Source organism: Mesocricetus auratus, unplaced genomic scaffold (assembly GCF_017639785.1).
Source record: "Mesocricetus auratus isolate SY011 unplaced genomic scaffold, BCM_Maur_2.0 Super-Scaffold_100015, whole genome shotgun sequence".
NCBI classification, from domain to species: domain Eukaryota; kingdom Metazoa; phylum Chordata; class Mammalia; order Rodentia; family Cricetidae; genus Mesocricetus; species Mesocricetus auratus.
This window is the reverse complement of record NW_024429198.1, coordinates 7,022,525-7,039,466: the sequence shown is the minus strand read 5'-3', so window position 1 is coordinate 7,039,466 and position 16,942 is coordinate 7,022,525. Positions and strand designations below refer to the sequence as shown.

Sequence of the window (16,942 nt, the reverse complement as noted above, 5' to 3'; positions counted from 1 at the left end):
TAGGGAAGGAAAGGAGAAGTGTTGTAACAAAAAATAATCCAGTCATAGTCCCTAGTTCTAAGTTGCATCTGAAATAATTCATTAGCAATAACACGTGTTTCCTAGGATTATATGACCAGCCACAGGCATGAATTTGGGAAGAGGCAATAGCCAACCTCTGATGTAAGAAGGGAAGTCTTATTATACACACACACACACACACACACACACACACACCTACACAAAAGGCTGCTGTGCATATATACACACCCACAATAACTTCACTGGTCCTTAAGCTTATTGAACTGAGATGAATGTCAAGAGGTTATTCAACTTTAATGCTTCACACATCTTAAAAATGTGATGATTTCTCAGGAATCTTGCTAGATGGCCGTCCTGAGTCTGTATATCTGGGTAGGTCTGGATCTGCATTTCCCCCAGCGAGTGCCATATGATAAACTTCAGACCACACTGAGTAGCATGATCAGTATAATCTGAAGGAAGAACCAAAGAAGTGGAAGGGGACTAGCCACCAGTCTTCCAGGAAAAACATGCCAGCAGAACATCTGTAGCAGCCACAGGTCGGAGAACAGACTCTGGGGAGACACTGGGGTCAGAGACTGCAGTAGGATGCCACCCAAGAGGTCCATCCTGGTTGCCTTTGCTTTCTTCCCTATCAGTTGGTAAAAGCCTACACAAGTATTAAAGCCTTGCTAAACGGTGACTTTCTATCTGTACAGCTAAATTTGTTTGGATTATCTCTGCTTGAATCCACAGCAAGAAATGGAAATGTCTTGAACTGGTCAACAGAAAAAATAGTTTACATGTATGCCTTCCAAATATTTTAAACACAACACACACACACACACACACACACACACACACAATGTAAGAAGTAGTTGTACAAAAGGGAAGAGAAATGAAATTACACTAAGGCAAAGTTATATGTTGCTGAACTAATCAGTCATATACAAAACTAACTTGAAAATGTAGTTTAAAATCAACACAGAACTTTCTGTTGTTGTAACTTTAAGTGACAGATTAAAAATTGTTTATGGGATGGGAGTGATGGCAGGGTGAATTAAAAGTGCCTGCTATACAAGCATTGAGGCCGGAATTTGAATCTCTAGCATCTACATAAAAGCCATATGTGATTGTACCCCCAACTCCAGGGTTGTAGATGGAGACAAGAGAGTCCCCAGGGTAGGTACAGGCTCAGAGTTGTAGATGGAGACATGAGAGTCACTGAGGTTTGGTGGTCACCAGGCTAGCTCCAGGCTCAGTGAAATACACTTTTGAGAAGGCACAGAGGAGAGTGACAATGTAGGATGCCCAGTGTCCTCCTAAGGTCTCAGGTCACACATATAGGCACATACACCTGTACAAACACAAGTGTGTGCACACACACACGGACTGTTTTAATATGATAAGGCAATAAAAGGGGGATGAGAAACAAAAATTACATGAGATATTAAGAGAACATGGATCTTAAGGGATGAATATATGTGATATTTAAACAGGAGGGACAAGTTGTGGGGGAGGGGAGAAGACCAGCAAGAGATGTGCAGAAGGCAAGAAAGAGAATCACAGGGAAGGAATAAATGAGGCAAGATATATTAACATATGTATCAAAATAAAGCCCATTACTTTGCATGTGAACCTTAACATTAATGAAGAAAACAAAGCAAATAGATGCAAATTCAATCATATACATAATTATATTCAAGGTGAATAGAATATGCCTAAGAACTTCTAAAAGAAACACATACAAATGGAAAATGGTTACATTAAAAAATGTTCAACATCACAAACCATCAGGGAAATAAAAGTCAAAACCTCATTGCAATATCACCTTAACCCATTTTGAGTGGCTATTATCAAATTCACACGGCACAACATGTGCTAATTACTATGTGGCTAAAAAGTAACCCCTAGCCATTGTTGGTGGAAATGTAAATTAGTACAGTCCCTATGGAAAACAGTTGAGAAATTCTTCCAAATATTGAAGTAAAATCGCCTTCCAGTGCAGCCATCTCATCATCCAAGGAAAATGAAACCAACATGCTGTCATGCAGAAGAGACATCAGCACTCGTGTGTCTGCATTAGCAGTGTTTCCAATAGCCAAGATATCACACACACACACACACACACACACACACACACACACACACAGTGGAGTACTACTGATCTTAAAAAAGACTGAGTCCCTTCCACTTGCAACAACATATACGAACTTGAAGAAAGTCACAGTGGGTTAAAAACACTGGGAAGACAAAGGGTATGTGGCCATGTTCCCCTGTGGAATCTTCAAAAGCTGGTGTCACAGATCTATTGTTCACCAAGGTGAATATAGTTAGCAATGGTACACTGTATTCTTAATTTTAATGCTTTAATTTAAATAGAATTACAAGACTTCTCCTTCCCATTCTTCCCTCTCATCTCTCCCAGTTACCCTTATCTCTAGCTGAGGCTTTTTCCCTGATCCCTAGCCAGACAATGGTTATAGCAAGTGCTTTCTATGTCTTTACATATTAAATCAGCATTTGAAGAGGTAGCTTCCCTCTGGGATCAGCACCAGAAGGGTTCAATATGTAGTTATGATTAAAACCTAATCTTATGTGCTTGTGCCTGGGTCCTGCCTCTAAAGAGTGATTTGGATTTTTGTAATTCAGAGTTTGTAAGACCACATTCCCACTTTTACAATGCACTGTCTTGCCTTTGAGGCATCTTCATTCATTACTCCATGGGAATTTTTCCGTTGGAAGTTTGTATACACTATTTTAAAATAGAACTTTTAGTTGCTTCTTGATGTTTTATTTGGATGACTGTCAAAAATTACCCCCCTAAAACATCAGGTAACTGAGGTAAAGGCTAAAAGGTAGGTTCCTGTTGTCAGATGCAACATGTCTTTGCAAGAGAAAGAATGTGAGGACTTTAATAAAATTAAGGTAGCCATCAAAAGGCAGTACTCACTGGCCCTATAAATATTGATGGGATTCCTAAACTAGTCTAATAAACTGCTTGAAATTCTCACCACTTTCAGCATTTGTTGACAAAACCTTTACCATCCCCATGAAGGCTGGTCCATAAAGAGAACAGTCTTCCTAAGGCTTGGTGGCACATGCAGTCCTAGAACTTCAGAAGCTGTGACAGGATTACTGTTACAAATTTGAGGCTAGTCTGGACACACAGTGAGTTCAAGGCCAACCTGGGATACATGTTGAAACCTTTCTCAAACACATGTGGGGTGGGGGTGAAATGGATACAAGAACTGTAACTCTATAATCATCACATATACAAACTTGGTTTGTCAACAGCATCAGCAGCTGCAATCCTGGCTCCTGGAGAGAGCCGCATGCAGACACAAATGCTGCAGGAAATGAGCATCAACCAGTGGGCAGACCCTGAAATCACTGGAGTCCAGAAACAATGGTTTCAACATCTTAAATGCTAGAGGGTTCAGGCATTCATGACTATAGACAAGTTTCCCACGTGGAAAGAAAGTGACCCCTACTCCCAGAATTCTATGAAGGCCAACAAAGGTAGGAGAGGGAAGGCGCGACTTTCTTCTATTTAAGTTGAACATGCACTGATCATCTATCATGCTTGAGGGAATGTTCAGGATACCACATATCTGAAAACAAACAACACAGAGTCTGCCTGTCTGCAAGAAGCTCACAGCTTCATTCAAGTGAGAGGAGATCTTCACCAAGTTCAGCTGAGATGATCGTGTATGTATGCAATGAGCTCCAGAACTGATTGAGAATCCTTGCTCTTGTCTCAGTCATCTGGTGGTACTGACTACAGTCATCACTCTCACCACTGTTCTGGGACACAGCTCCTGTCCACATATGGCTCTTTCTGAACAGAAAGGACAGGAGTGGTTCACATCACTTCGTAGACACTGGAATAATATCACCTTCTAATTAAAACAAGTGGATTTCCTTCTGCATTCAATATTCAATAAATTCATAAAACTTGGTAATGACTCACTAATGGTATGATAATATACTGATAAAAGTAGAAAGAAAGGAAGGGGTTGGCTTGGGAAGAGAGGGGCAAGAGATAAAAGGCAAGATTATTCAGATATGCCAGCTAGAGATACACGAGAGGTCTTTATCTTCTTCATGGAGACATTCAGGTCATCTTCTGTTTAGGTGCACAAACTGGGCTTCCTCCAAATTTCCCTGCTGCTCCCCCAGTGTTCAGCAATAATTCAGGATTGTGGCAGCATGGGAGCTTAAACAGGTTGGAGACATTGTGTAAATTTTCCACAAGACAAAAAGGAGACTCACACTAGACAAAGAATAGCACAGCAGTTGTCAAACCTGAAGTCCAGGACCTTCTAGCTCAAAAGAAACAACTGCTGTCTCTTGGTAGGAACACATGGTGTAAAATCTTGGGTATACCTGTCAATCAACACCTCAGCAATGCTACCCAAATATTTGGTCCCCAAGGGCCCAGAAGCAGCCCTAATTAAATAATATATAGAAATGTATTAACTTCCTTTGCCTATACTGCACAGCTTCATAAGCAGCACACTCTTGGGGACTAGATTCTATAAGGGAAAAACCAACAGAGGAGTTTGTAGCCTCCCTCCCTGTGGCCTCAAGGCAGGAAAGTGAAAATTAATAACTCTGTGCAAGCAGGAGGGAATTTGCTGGTGGCTAAGAAGAGTCTATCAGTGGCGTTCCCAGCAGGTTTGAGGACAGAGGGCTGTGACAGCAACAGTGATATTTTGATAGTGACACCGAGACAATGCTCGCAGTAGCTTGTTCCAGCCACTTCAGAGCTCTCTGTGGCTTGGTTTCCTAGTGTTGCAATTACTTGGTTTTCCCAACTGACCAACACAGAGAACATTGTGGACATTTCACCACAATCCCCTCTACTCTGTCCTTGGAGTGGAAAGATGACAGGAGTGTAACTTCTCCCTACTCACTAGATACCACAGTTAGTTCTACTCCCATGCCTTCCCTTTGCCTGAGACTCTTGAACAAATGCCAACCATCATCTCATTGCACCCCTGTACTGCAATATGGATCTCTTCAAATTGTGGACATTTTTAAACCATAACCACAATTTTACTGGTATACCTAGTGGAGCTACAGGACCCAGGAAATGATAGAGTTTCAGAAATTTCTTTCCAGAAAAGATATCTGTACTTCATTTATTTGAAGTAGATAAAACCAAGTTCTTCCACTGTCATTGGCTTGGTAAACTAACAAGTGTGGAGGTCAGAGACAGCATGTGGGATTAGGTTCTACTTCTACCATGTAGGTCTTGGGGACCGAACTCAGGTCATTAGGTTTGGCGGCAAGAACCTTTAGTGACTGAGCTACTGTGATGGTTCTTCCTTAATTTCTTATACCTGGGTCATAGTTTCTCACAGGCACAGTTTGCCCTAAGTTCTGGGTCTCAGCAAGAACCAGTTTCTGGTATTTATTACATTAAAATAGCCCTTGGGTTAGGATCAGGCTTAAAGTAAAAATGTATCCAAATAAAACAACATGGACAACATTGGGATGCTGCAAAGTCAGAAATTACTAATCCTTTACACATACAGCCTTGTTATGTCTAGACACCTTAAAAATAAATGTTTCAAAACCCCAAACCAACAAAAGAGAAAACCACAAGAACTACTGATTGAAGCAACAACCACAAGGAATGTCCACCTCAGCAACTTGGTTTTTCTTTTTCTGGGAATCAGACATCTGCACATCTGTGCAATGACTGTACCACAAGTAGCTGAGCCACATTAGTAAAAATTACCTGGAGAAAATGTCCACAAACACTACTTCCTTAGCCCCTAGAATTTCTCAATCACCATTTGTTATGTCTATGCCTTCCTGGGATGCTCCAATTGGCCTTTCCAATAAATTCTTTTCCTTTTTGACTTGGAGTAGCCATGTTTCTGTCCTGGATTAACAAGAAAACTTTTACCAATACATCACCCACTGACACCACCACCACCCTGTCCCCTGGCTTGAGGATGAGCAATTCATGACATAAACAGGGAAACAGTAGTCTATATCGAGTGAACAAGGATAGCACTAGGTATCACAGACACTAATGTCCAAGGAAAGTGATGCTGGAGGGTAAGGAGACTTGGCAGTCTGTTTTAGGCTTCTTCTTATTGTGAAGATTGGAGCAGTGATGGTCTCAAGGAAGCAAGCATATGCTGACCTGGTGAGGAGGGAGCCAACTGTGGGCCAGGAAGCAGGCCACCAATTTTACTGGCTTAGTCTGCACTATGGCCTCTGTGGGAAGCACAGACTCTCAACCAAGTAGATCACAGCAGATAAACAAGTGAGGAAGGGTGGGTAGACTGCCACCTGGTCAAGGCCCTTCCTTCAGACTGCTTCCTGGGGACCCGCTGCTGTGGGTGGCACATCAGTAGCCATCAATGCAGATGTGCCTGGATTGGCAGCCTCTGCTAGGCAGGAATCTGAGCACACACCTGATGGTTTGTGTCTGCAAGGGTCAGGGAGGGTAGAGACAGAGCTCAGTACTCAAGGGGAGAGAAAAGAATCAATGCAATTTCCAACACCATGAGTCACATTTTAAGAAAAGAATTACTCCATGGGCAGCTCAACATAAATCTTCAAAGGGCTGCTACTTAGCCATGTCCTTTTCTTCAAAGAGACATGATAATTTACATCTTTTAAAAAACCAATTACAAAGTTATAAATGCCTTCTTAAGACACTAGAAAAGTTTAATTTCCAACAGCTGTTAACAAGAACAGACTCGAGTGCACAGCGAAGCTGGAATTTTATTTGGACTCTATAAATGCACCAAATTCAGTGCAGAGTTGAGGACCAACCGGCTGAAAGAGTGCTGCAAATGGACTCTGCAAACATCTGCTCTCGTACTTGGATTATTGCAAATGCCACCACCTTGGCATTAAATGGGTGGAGCTCACTGGCCAGCAAAGTCATCTAATGGAAATGTCCCAAGGTATTGAAGTGTAGCAACCCAAACAGCAATCACAGTAGGAACAAAATAAAAAGTGTATCCCCTATCACATGTCCCAGGATGGAGAGCACGAGACATACAAGAGATGGTTGGCAAAGGTGGGAACAGACGGCTGTTAAAGTTAATAAACTCAGAGCTGGAGAGTTTCGGGTTCAAATCATGGGCCACTTAGAGCCTGGACGGATCATCATGAACAGATCTCTCAGGCAATCTGGAACAGGGAGTATGGCTCAAGCGGTAAAACATTTCAGGCTAGTCAGTATATCAGGTATGCAATGGTAGGTTAAGTTCATATTCTAAAATCAGCCAAGCTAATCAGGAAATGTCCAGGTGTGGTCCATAAGCACTAAAGGATAAAGAGGAACACCTGTACATGGCTTCCAAGAACTCTACTACTATCTGAGTCGATGTCAATGGCCCAACATTGGCCAATTAGCGGAATTGATTAAAGCCTTATTGGTGAAAGTAGGGTCTTGCTAATAATCAATCTAACAAATATTAGAAGTTTTATCTTACTGACACATCAAAAATGTGCAAGATACATTAACTGCTAAGATGATGGGACAACTCTCCATGTGTCAAGAACAAAAATAAAGAGTATAGCAAAGCAGAAACCAGTGTGGGGCACCTGCGGCTCAGTCCTCCTTCGGATCTATATCTAACAGTGGTTTGGATTAGGAGGAACATTGATTGTGCCCCATCCTGACTCTTAATGTGGCTTCGTCAGCATCAAATAAGCAGTTTCATACAGAGCAGGGTCAGAACACCTAGCAGGAGAGACAGAAGAGGCGCCATCAAGCCTGCGGAGCAGTGAGCTATGCACTGCTTGGTGCCTGCCTTGCTAATGAATGTTTGTGCACTAATGCCACATGAGTGGCAGATAAAAGAGGCTATATGTATGCTGTTAAAAGTCTTTCTCTAATCTGAAGGGAGAAAATAACTTAAATTGTACTCTGCTGCAAAATGGGTGGTAAATAAATATAAACCTCTAGGCAGTTTTGATCACTTTAAATATGATGAATTAATATTTTAAAAATTCATGCTTTAGAGCTACATACATTCTAGTCACACTGTTTAGAGGTCTTTGTGAACTTCAACTTACTCAATGGGGTGATGCAAAATTTTATAGAAACAGGAAAAAAATTCTGCATTTCCTTTTCCTTAAATTATTATTTTGCAAGAATGTGTGCCCTGCCCTAATATATGTCTGCACACCATATGCAAGCATGGTGACCACAGAGGCCAGAAGAGGGCATCAAACCCACTTGCAACAGTTGTGAGTCACAGTATGGGTTCTGGGCACGGAACTCTGGTCCTCCCTCTGGAGTGCTCTTAATCACTGAACCATCTCTCCAGTCCAGCGATATATTTTCCCTTTGTCCTTTCTCTTCTCATTTCCAATATGCAAACATCACTAATGAGCCTAGAGATGCATTTGATCTGCACCTAAACACATAACCGCTGGAAGCACAGCCCAAAGGATAGCAACACCATTCAAGAGGGGTATCTGCTCAGCAGTCTGCTAACACATTCCATACAGTGGGATGGTGCTGGCCTGTTACAGAAGAAATGGTTGTCGGGTGTATTGTCCTTTCACAGCAACTATAGTTGACATTGTTTATTGGAATCAAGTCCAGAAAATCTGGTCTAGCGATGTAACTGATGTAAAATTTTATTTTCTACATGGTTCTTGTCAACTGCAGTTGTTTTAGCAAAAACTCTGAAGTTTTACCTTCTAACCATTTTAAAAGAAACTTTGGGTGGACATAGTGGTGTGTGGCTTTAATCTCAGCACTTGGGAGGCAGAGACAGACAGATCTCTGCGAGTTCAAAGCGAGCCTGACCTACATAGAGAGTTCCAGGCCAGACAGAGCTATATAGTAAGACTGTCTCGAAACTTTGGGCTGGGATAGAATTCAGCTTGTAGAGGGCTTGGATGAAGATCTGTGTTTGATCCCCAGAATGCTATAAACCAGGCATGGTTTTGCACAACTGCAATCCTTGCACTTTGGGGTGAAAATATGAAGATCATGACTTCTGGGTCATCTTTGCTATATAGTGAACTAGAGGCCAACCTGGGCTACATGAAAGTCTAAAGAGAAAGGAACAAGGGGAAGGAGGAGAGGAGAAAAGGAGAGAGGAAGATAGGCATGGAAAGAGGAATGGAGGGAGGGGAAGAGGGAAAGGAAAGGAAGGGAGAAAATTCAGTTTTTAAAATAAGTAGCATCTGGATTTAAATCTGTGTTAATAGCTAGAGAAATAAGAAAGTAGAAATCTATGCTCTTTTAAAATTAACACTCTTACATTGCACACCTCCATTATGTCCTATTAATCTGATATTACCTGCATACAGAAGCTGAGTTGTGTGATCTTGGTTAAGTCATACCCCTGTGTAACCTCAGTGTTTCCCCCTATGCAATGGGAGTTGACAGGAAGGAGCTTTGTCACTTTGTGGAAGGAATGCTGCCTAGCATTGAGAAATTTCTGCTATTTAACTTAAAATAGCATGACCTTAGCAGGCAGCTGATTCCAACAAAGTAAGCTAATCGGTGTCATACCTAATATCCCTTCCACCACCAACATGACCTAAGAATTAACTAGGTAAAATGTCTAGCTTAGAGGGCTGGGTAGATGGCCCCAGCCACATGTTTGATGCACAAACATGAAGAGCTAACTTCAGATCCTCAGTATCCATTAAAAAAGAAGAAAGTCAGGCACCGTGGCTCATATATGCAATCCCAGTGCTGGAGAGGTGGCGCCAAAAGGATCCCTGGGACTTGCTGACCATGTAGTCTAGACAAATCAGTGACCTCCAGGTTCAGTGAGACACTGCCTCAAAAAATAATAAGGCAGAGAGTGAGTGAGTAACTGAGGAAGACAACTGACCAACTGACATCAGCCTTTCACCTTCACACAAACATGCAGCTGTTCACAGACGCGCACGCACACACGCACACACGCACACAGAGAGAGAGAGAGAGAGAGAGAGAGAGAGAGAGAGAGAGAGAGAGAGAGAGAGAGAGAGAGAGAGAGAGAGAGAGAGAGAGAGAGAGAGGACAGATAGGCAGACAGGCACAGACAGAGAGGAAGGAGAAGAAGGTAAGTGTATGATTCTTTTGTCTATTCAATCTAAATTGCCATTTCTCCTGGCTGGTCTCACAAATTTTCTATTTGCCTCAGTCCTGGTATGTAGCTAATGATCTTTCATTTGCCACACGCAATTTACTCTGCATTCGTGAAGAAGTTTCATGCTATGATAAATTAATTATGTCATTTTTATGATTGCATTAGATGTAAATCTAAAGAAGCAAGCATTAAGCCAGTTGATACCAGCTTTTTATTTAATGTGTTGTTTAATATGGGCCGGTCTCTGTAACAATCATCTTACATCTGTCAACTCAATTCATCCTCACAGGTACCGAGATGTGTACAGGAAAATGAGAACTGCAGGAGAATTGCTGCATTTGACTAAGTTCCCAGAGCGAATAGCTGATGAAGCTAAAAGTGGAAATTGAATATAGCTCTGGCTATTGTCTTGCTGTATTGCACTGGGCAATATAGATGTTTCTTGAGTGAACAGGCAGATGAAATGCCGACATGTCCCTCTCTATAGATTCTAGCTTTATTACCAATGTTTCTGGGTGTGGAATTTAGCAAAAGCCTGACTTTAGGAGAGACTAGAGAGCTGGAGATTAAAGGGGCTAAATAGAGTTCAAACAGAAGAGGAAGGAGACAAAGAGCGACAGGAAAGCGGGCTGTGTGGGGAGCTGGAGATGTTGGTAAACAGCATGAGTAGGCGTGGTGCTTTAGACTCCCCTGGGAACAGGGAAATGAGAATGGAGGGAAATGGGTAAAGCACACGCTGTGAGGATTTGGCATCAATAGCCACTGTGTGGCGAGCTGTACAGGGACGGATAGCAAGGACAGGAAATGCGAAGGGCAGAACCAGTATGTAGCATCTTATTGCAGATGGGAGGTAACTGGCAGAGAGTGTGCAGAGTTCTGGGTTGTGTCACTGGGCCATCCTGATGTCATATACTAAGACAGGGCTGGCAAAACGAATTCCGCCTTGGACAGACTGACTAAGCCTACATAACATCCATGTACAGATTATTGGAAATCAATGGCAGATAAAAACAATGATTTGGGGCCAAAGATGTTATTTCATAGATGAAGAAAGGCATAGTAAAGAAAACGTCATGAGAATGAAACGAAAGACAAAGGACTAAGTCCTGAGAAGACTAACATCCAGTATGAGGGACATAAATGTAAAGAGGCAAATTAAATTTCTAAGCCAAAGTGGGAAAATGCTTTGTGGAGAAGGGGGCAGTCAATATCAATGAAGCCAAAGGTACTAAGAGTTCAGGTAACCCACAGTTGAAGTGTGTCTCTGACCTCAGCAATGCAGGCTGTACTAGGTGTTTGTAGCTTGGGTAACAGTTAGTTATGGAAAGTAGTTTGTGGAGGGCTGTAGGCAGGGGTAACATTGGAGGTTGGCATCCCCACAGTCAGGAAATTTCACTGTGACTGAGAAAAGAAAAGGTAGGATCAAGAGAGTTCTCTTTCTCAGTGTTTAGAGTATGTTTCAATCTCCATGGATCTTACCTAGTTGTAGGTAGGGCAAGGTTTAAACACAGAACTCGAAGGTGGTAACTCATGCTTCATGGTTCCCAGGAAGTAAAGTGCAAAACCTAAGAGTCACGGGAAGGGTCAGCGTGAAACTTAGATGGGAGGAAAGAGTGTGCTCTGATGCAACCAGAAGGAATTAGAAAAGTGTCTTTCCATATTTCAGATCCATTAAAAAAAACAGAGAAGAGATATACTCAGCTGCAGAGATGCCTCCAGCACTTAGAGTCTCTATCGGCAGTTCTCAAATGGAGCTTAGCCTTGGGCCCCATGGCAGCGTTCCAAAATCCCGATCCAATTTATCCTCCACACAATTAAACTCCTATCTCTGTGGTGGGATCCAAGTTCCAGGGATTTAAAAACAAAAACAAGAGTCTAATTTGCAATTAAACTTCAGCAGTAGTTATCTAAAGATACTTTAGGAATTAAATTATATGGTAGGTGTAACGGCACATACCTGTAACCTTAGCACTCGGGAGGCTGAGGGAGGAAGTTTTCATGTTCAAGACCAGCCTAGAATACACAACAAGGCCCTCCTCAAAGTAATAATAATAATAATAATAATAATAATGAATTATTACATATTGTTGACATGGAGAAAAACCTTTGAAAGTCTTCAAGTGTATGCTTTTCAATAAAAAAAAACAATGAATTTATAGAAGAAGCCTAAGAGGAAATGCCAGAGCTCATGCCCATTCAGAGAAAAAGGCACAATGTTGATGAGATTTTCAATTTATACGGGTTCATATGAACAAACTGGCAAAAGACTTTGAACACTTGGCACTGAAGGATTACACAAGACATGAGAAAGTTTCAGTGTTCAAGAAGTTGAAGCCAAACTGGGAAAATGGGGCTTGAAGAACTGAGCATAGTCACACAGTAGAAAATACCAACCTGCAGAGTGCAGAGTGCCTAGTGCATGGGCAACCCTGGAAGTGCCAACGGTGTCCCTGGTGCAAATCTGTCCTCCCTGAGCCTCACATGCCCACCGCTCTAGTAGCTGTAGACAAATCCTTAAAATGTACCATTGGGTAAGCAGAACCTTCATCTAGAAGGAGGAAAATATGTTTGAAGAGAAGCCTGAAAAAAAAATAAAAATCCACTAACGGATTTTTGCCTCTCTAAAATAGGATTTGAGTAATAAGTTCTTTTTTGATGGCATCATCAAGTCCCCATAACAAACTATTGGCCATGTTTTAATCAGACAATGGCAACTTTTCATTTCCTCTTAGACTTCCAGGGGTGATTGAAAACAGATTTTTTTCAACATAGAAAATTCACCAACAAAATTCTGTTGGTCCATTGCACGCCTCTTAATCCCACACATGATATTTATTTTATCTTCCTGCTATTGGGCTGTTAAACAGGCTTCCTTCGTTGAGCACTCAAATCTGATGAGGAGAGAAGCTGACGGAAAGAGCACAAGAGCTGTGGAGTGCTCGCTAGGATCAGGGTTTGTCATGGGACCCCCTACATCAACTGAGCACCCACAAGGACTGGGAGCACTTGCTGAGCAGGGGACCTAAGTCCAGAATCCAAAACTTCACCCTGGAAAAGAGCAACTTGGGTACTTCAAGGTCTGTCTTTTTTCTGTCCCACTTTGGGCCTTAGAACATGAATAAACCAGAGTTGTCCTTGCTTGCCTCCCTCACAGCCTCTCGGGACATCAGGCTAGTTATTCCTAGCCAGTTCTGATGTTCTGTGTCCGCTTGCTCATGAGTCAATTAAGTTCCGGCCACCCCTTTCGCACTTTGGCCTCTTTCTTTGCTGAACCCCTTCCAGATCTCATCAGCTGCCAAATAGGCTGACACATTGCAGTAGAAACAGCACTGGCCGGTCTCAGAGTCAACTCTTAGAAACCAAGACACAATTCTTTATTTTTCATTAAAAAAAAAGAGTTTTCATACAATATATAATCAAGCTCTCCCTCCTCCAACTCCTCCCAGCTCCTCCCTACATCCCTACCCAATCACCTCTATGATCTCTTCCCTCTCTCAAAAACAGACACACACAAAAAAATGAAAAACAAAACAAGCAACAAAATACCAGGAAGATTAAAAAATATCAAAACAAGACAAAATGAAACAAAAAATCTACACACAAACATGGAGTTAGTTTTGTGTTGGTCAACTATTCCTAGGCATGAGATCTGTCCTGGAGTGTGGCGTATATACTCAGTGAAAACCCACGGGAGAAAGCTGATATTCCCTTTGCCAGCAGTTACCAATTGCAAAGAGTTTCTTGGTGAGGGGGTGGGACCTCTGTGAACTCCTCAGTGCTGGGACCCATCTGTCTTTAAACTGCAAAGCACAATTCTTCACACTGTCCATGTGCCTGTCCTTAGACTTTGGTCACCACACATTCGTGATAGTATCTACTCCAGCAACTCACAAGGTCAACCTGAGCTCAGAGATGGGAAGTTGGACCTGAGCACAGCACACCTTGAGTTTCTCAAGCCTTCAACAGTTTCAGAAACCTTATGTAAAAGAGAATGACTGATAAACATAAGAAAAACAAGGAAATGCTGAAGACTGTCACAAGACAGTAAGAGTAACTGAAATTCAATGCAGGCAGGACAGCTAGGGAAAGATGCTTTTAATTAGGGTGGCCAGAACAGGGAAGAATGACCACCAAGGTGTATGGGTTAAGTGCTAGGAATAGAGAAGGCAGAAGGCAAAGGCCCTGATAGAGAATGATTCCCAGAAGCAAAAGGGCACAATTGGCTAGAGAAGAAAACAGCATGCTTTCTTGGTTACCTCATATCCTGCCCATTCTTTCTCAGTGGGCAAGTCTGTGTATGCCAAGTTTGTGAAACCCCAAAAAAAGACCACTAAGGAGCCGACTCACTGATGAAAACGCATAAGGTTTAATGTCACAAGCCTCGGCAGGGACCCTGTCCAGCAAATTGACACAGCAGCTGCCTGGCCTCAACTATAAGGGTTTTTTTTTTTTTAAGGAAAAACCACCAGCAGGTTGGCACATGCCTTGGCTGTTCAGGATTGGGTAAGAGTAGGTGACCCTTGGATGAACTGACATGGAGGCTAGCTGAATTTCAAAATTGTTACTAATAGTTGGCCACAAAGACAGTTGTGACAAGAAGATGTTATTTTTCAAAATTAGTCATTGCCTGACCAGGATGGGCCTAACTCGGGTGCTCCTTGGAACTGCTTATGGTTCCTTGGCTGGAGTTGAATCAGCCTCGTGCCACACAAGGAATTTCTCAGTGTGATTTGTTCTGAGGATGGAGTTAACTCCATCCTCTCTAGTTTACCTTGCTCTTACAGTCTGGGGTAGTCTCCTTCCTGGAATAGATGAAGGCTTTTCAGAAATCGTCCTTGTCTATATTAGTCTGTCATAATTAGATGCAAGAATGTATGGCAAGGGCAACATGCCTTGCATATGCTGGGGGTGGGGGCTTCAAGGGAGCCAATTGGAGCATACGTTGTTATTTTCCCAGAATCCTGTCTTGCCTGTTACCTGGTCAGCTTGACCACTACCACTACCCAACTGCTAGCCCTCTTATTCACTTCCCTCCATGTCCCTGACCTTTGTGTTTACATCCTAACAATCTCCTTCACCTAACTAAAGCAAGATTCACAGATGAATGTGGGCACCCATCCAGAGTCCCAGAGCACTGCACTAGAATCAAAACAAGTAGGTAGACTGCTTAATTCAGGCAAATGTTCAATTTATCTATCAGTCAGTTGAGAAACATATTTTTACTTTATTGCTTATTTGAGGGCATGAACATGTGTGTACAAGTGCCCGTGGAGACCAGAGGAAGGTGTTGAATCCCCAGGAGCTGGAATTACAGGCATTTGTGAGCCACCCAATGCATATACCAGGAACCAAACTCGGGTCCTCAGCAAGAGCAGCAAGAATTCTTATACCATGGAGCCACCTGTCCAATCACGAAAAATGTGTGCTTACACAAATGGGGCTTCCCTCTCTAATCTCCAGACTCCCAAGGAGCTTGAGCTCCTGTTTTCCAGGCAAATATTCTAATAGAAGCTCTCATTCTGAAAAATGTCAAGTATTGCAGAGTAGAAGGGTATGTGGATCTCTCTACACCACATACCTACTTGACAGAATTATATTCTTAGATAATTCCATTTAAACTCAACCCAAGAACAACCCTCCAATAATGTTCTGGGGTTATTTTGTGTCAAATCTCAGATAATTTCATCAGATAATATTTCAGAAAATATCACCAAAAATACAAGTTACGTTTTTAAAATACAACTACAGCTTTATCTTCACAACTTACAAAACTGAGCAAATTCTTAAATGTTTTGAGATATATCCAGTATTCAGATAGCCCTAGAATTGTCTGTCTGTGTTTTAAATATATAATTTCTTTTCTGCTTTGCTTTTGAAAATTTAACATTGTACTACAGAAATTATTTCATAGTAGCATATGGAGAAATTTACTAATATTACTGAATTCCCATGTGAAGAGAGAGCTGTTTTAGCAGGGTGTAGTTGATTTGCCCCATAGTCTACTCTGAGGAACACGAGAGGCTCTAAGCATAACAAAGACAGGGAACCATCTCCATCTCATACCAAAGTTGCTAGGGAAGACTTCTGCTCAGCACAGATGGGAAGGGCAGTGGGACAGGTGAGGGGAGAGAGACCAGAGGAGGTAGATGTTCTCAGTACCCACCAGGGCTGTAGGCAAGGCCGGAAGGGGAAAGCAGGGTTCCCCAAACCCTGGCTCCCATTTTTGAATATCTATATATGGCGTATTTGTAATTCTCTAGGCACGATTTCCCTTCCTTCTGGTTACCACAGTACTCCACATCCAAGCCACATTAGTAATCATCCCAGGCCTGATTAACTGTGGTCTTGGAAAATTTCACTTTATTTCTCTGGGTCTTGGGTATAACATCTGTAAATAAAGTCCAGTTGTATACGCTTGAATATTACTTCAAACTCTAAAGGTACTTTATGTGTTTTGATGTTTTTGCCAAAAAAGAACTGAAGTGGACAGAATCACTTGCAAGTGTCTGATGTTTGAGTGCATAGGGGGAATTTCATTATCTTCAAAACCAAGAGAAATGGGTTTGAATTGAACACAAAGCAAACTACTAATGATAATTGAGTTCTCTTATCATGTTAGAATATGCCAGTCATGGCTTCATGGTTAGTTTACTCTTTTTTTAAATTTATTTTTCAGTTTAAATTTAGATAAGAAACAAGGTTGTTTGACAAGTCAGTTCCAGGTCCCTCTCCCTATCCCTCCCCTCCTCCAGTGCCCTCCCCCCCAACCCGCCCCATTATACCCTCATTTCCCCAGGGAGGGTGAGGCCCTCCATGGGGGTGTCCATAGTGTGTCATTTCATATAGGGCAGGGCCTAGACCCT

General features: G+C 42.1%; 1 protein-coding gene across 1 annotated transcript in view; it reads right to left on the bottom strand.

Annotated features, from left to right (window-relative positions):
• The window catches only part of Adamts12 (ADAM metallopeptidase with thrombospondin type 1 motif 12), a 280,702-nt gene that overhangs the window by 213,055 nt on the left and 50,705 nt on the right, over positions 1-16,942 (bottom strand). The gene's annotated exons all lie outside the window — the stretch shown is intronic.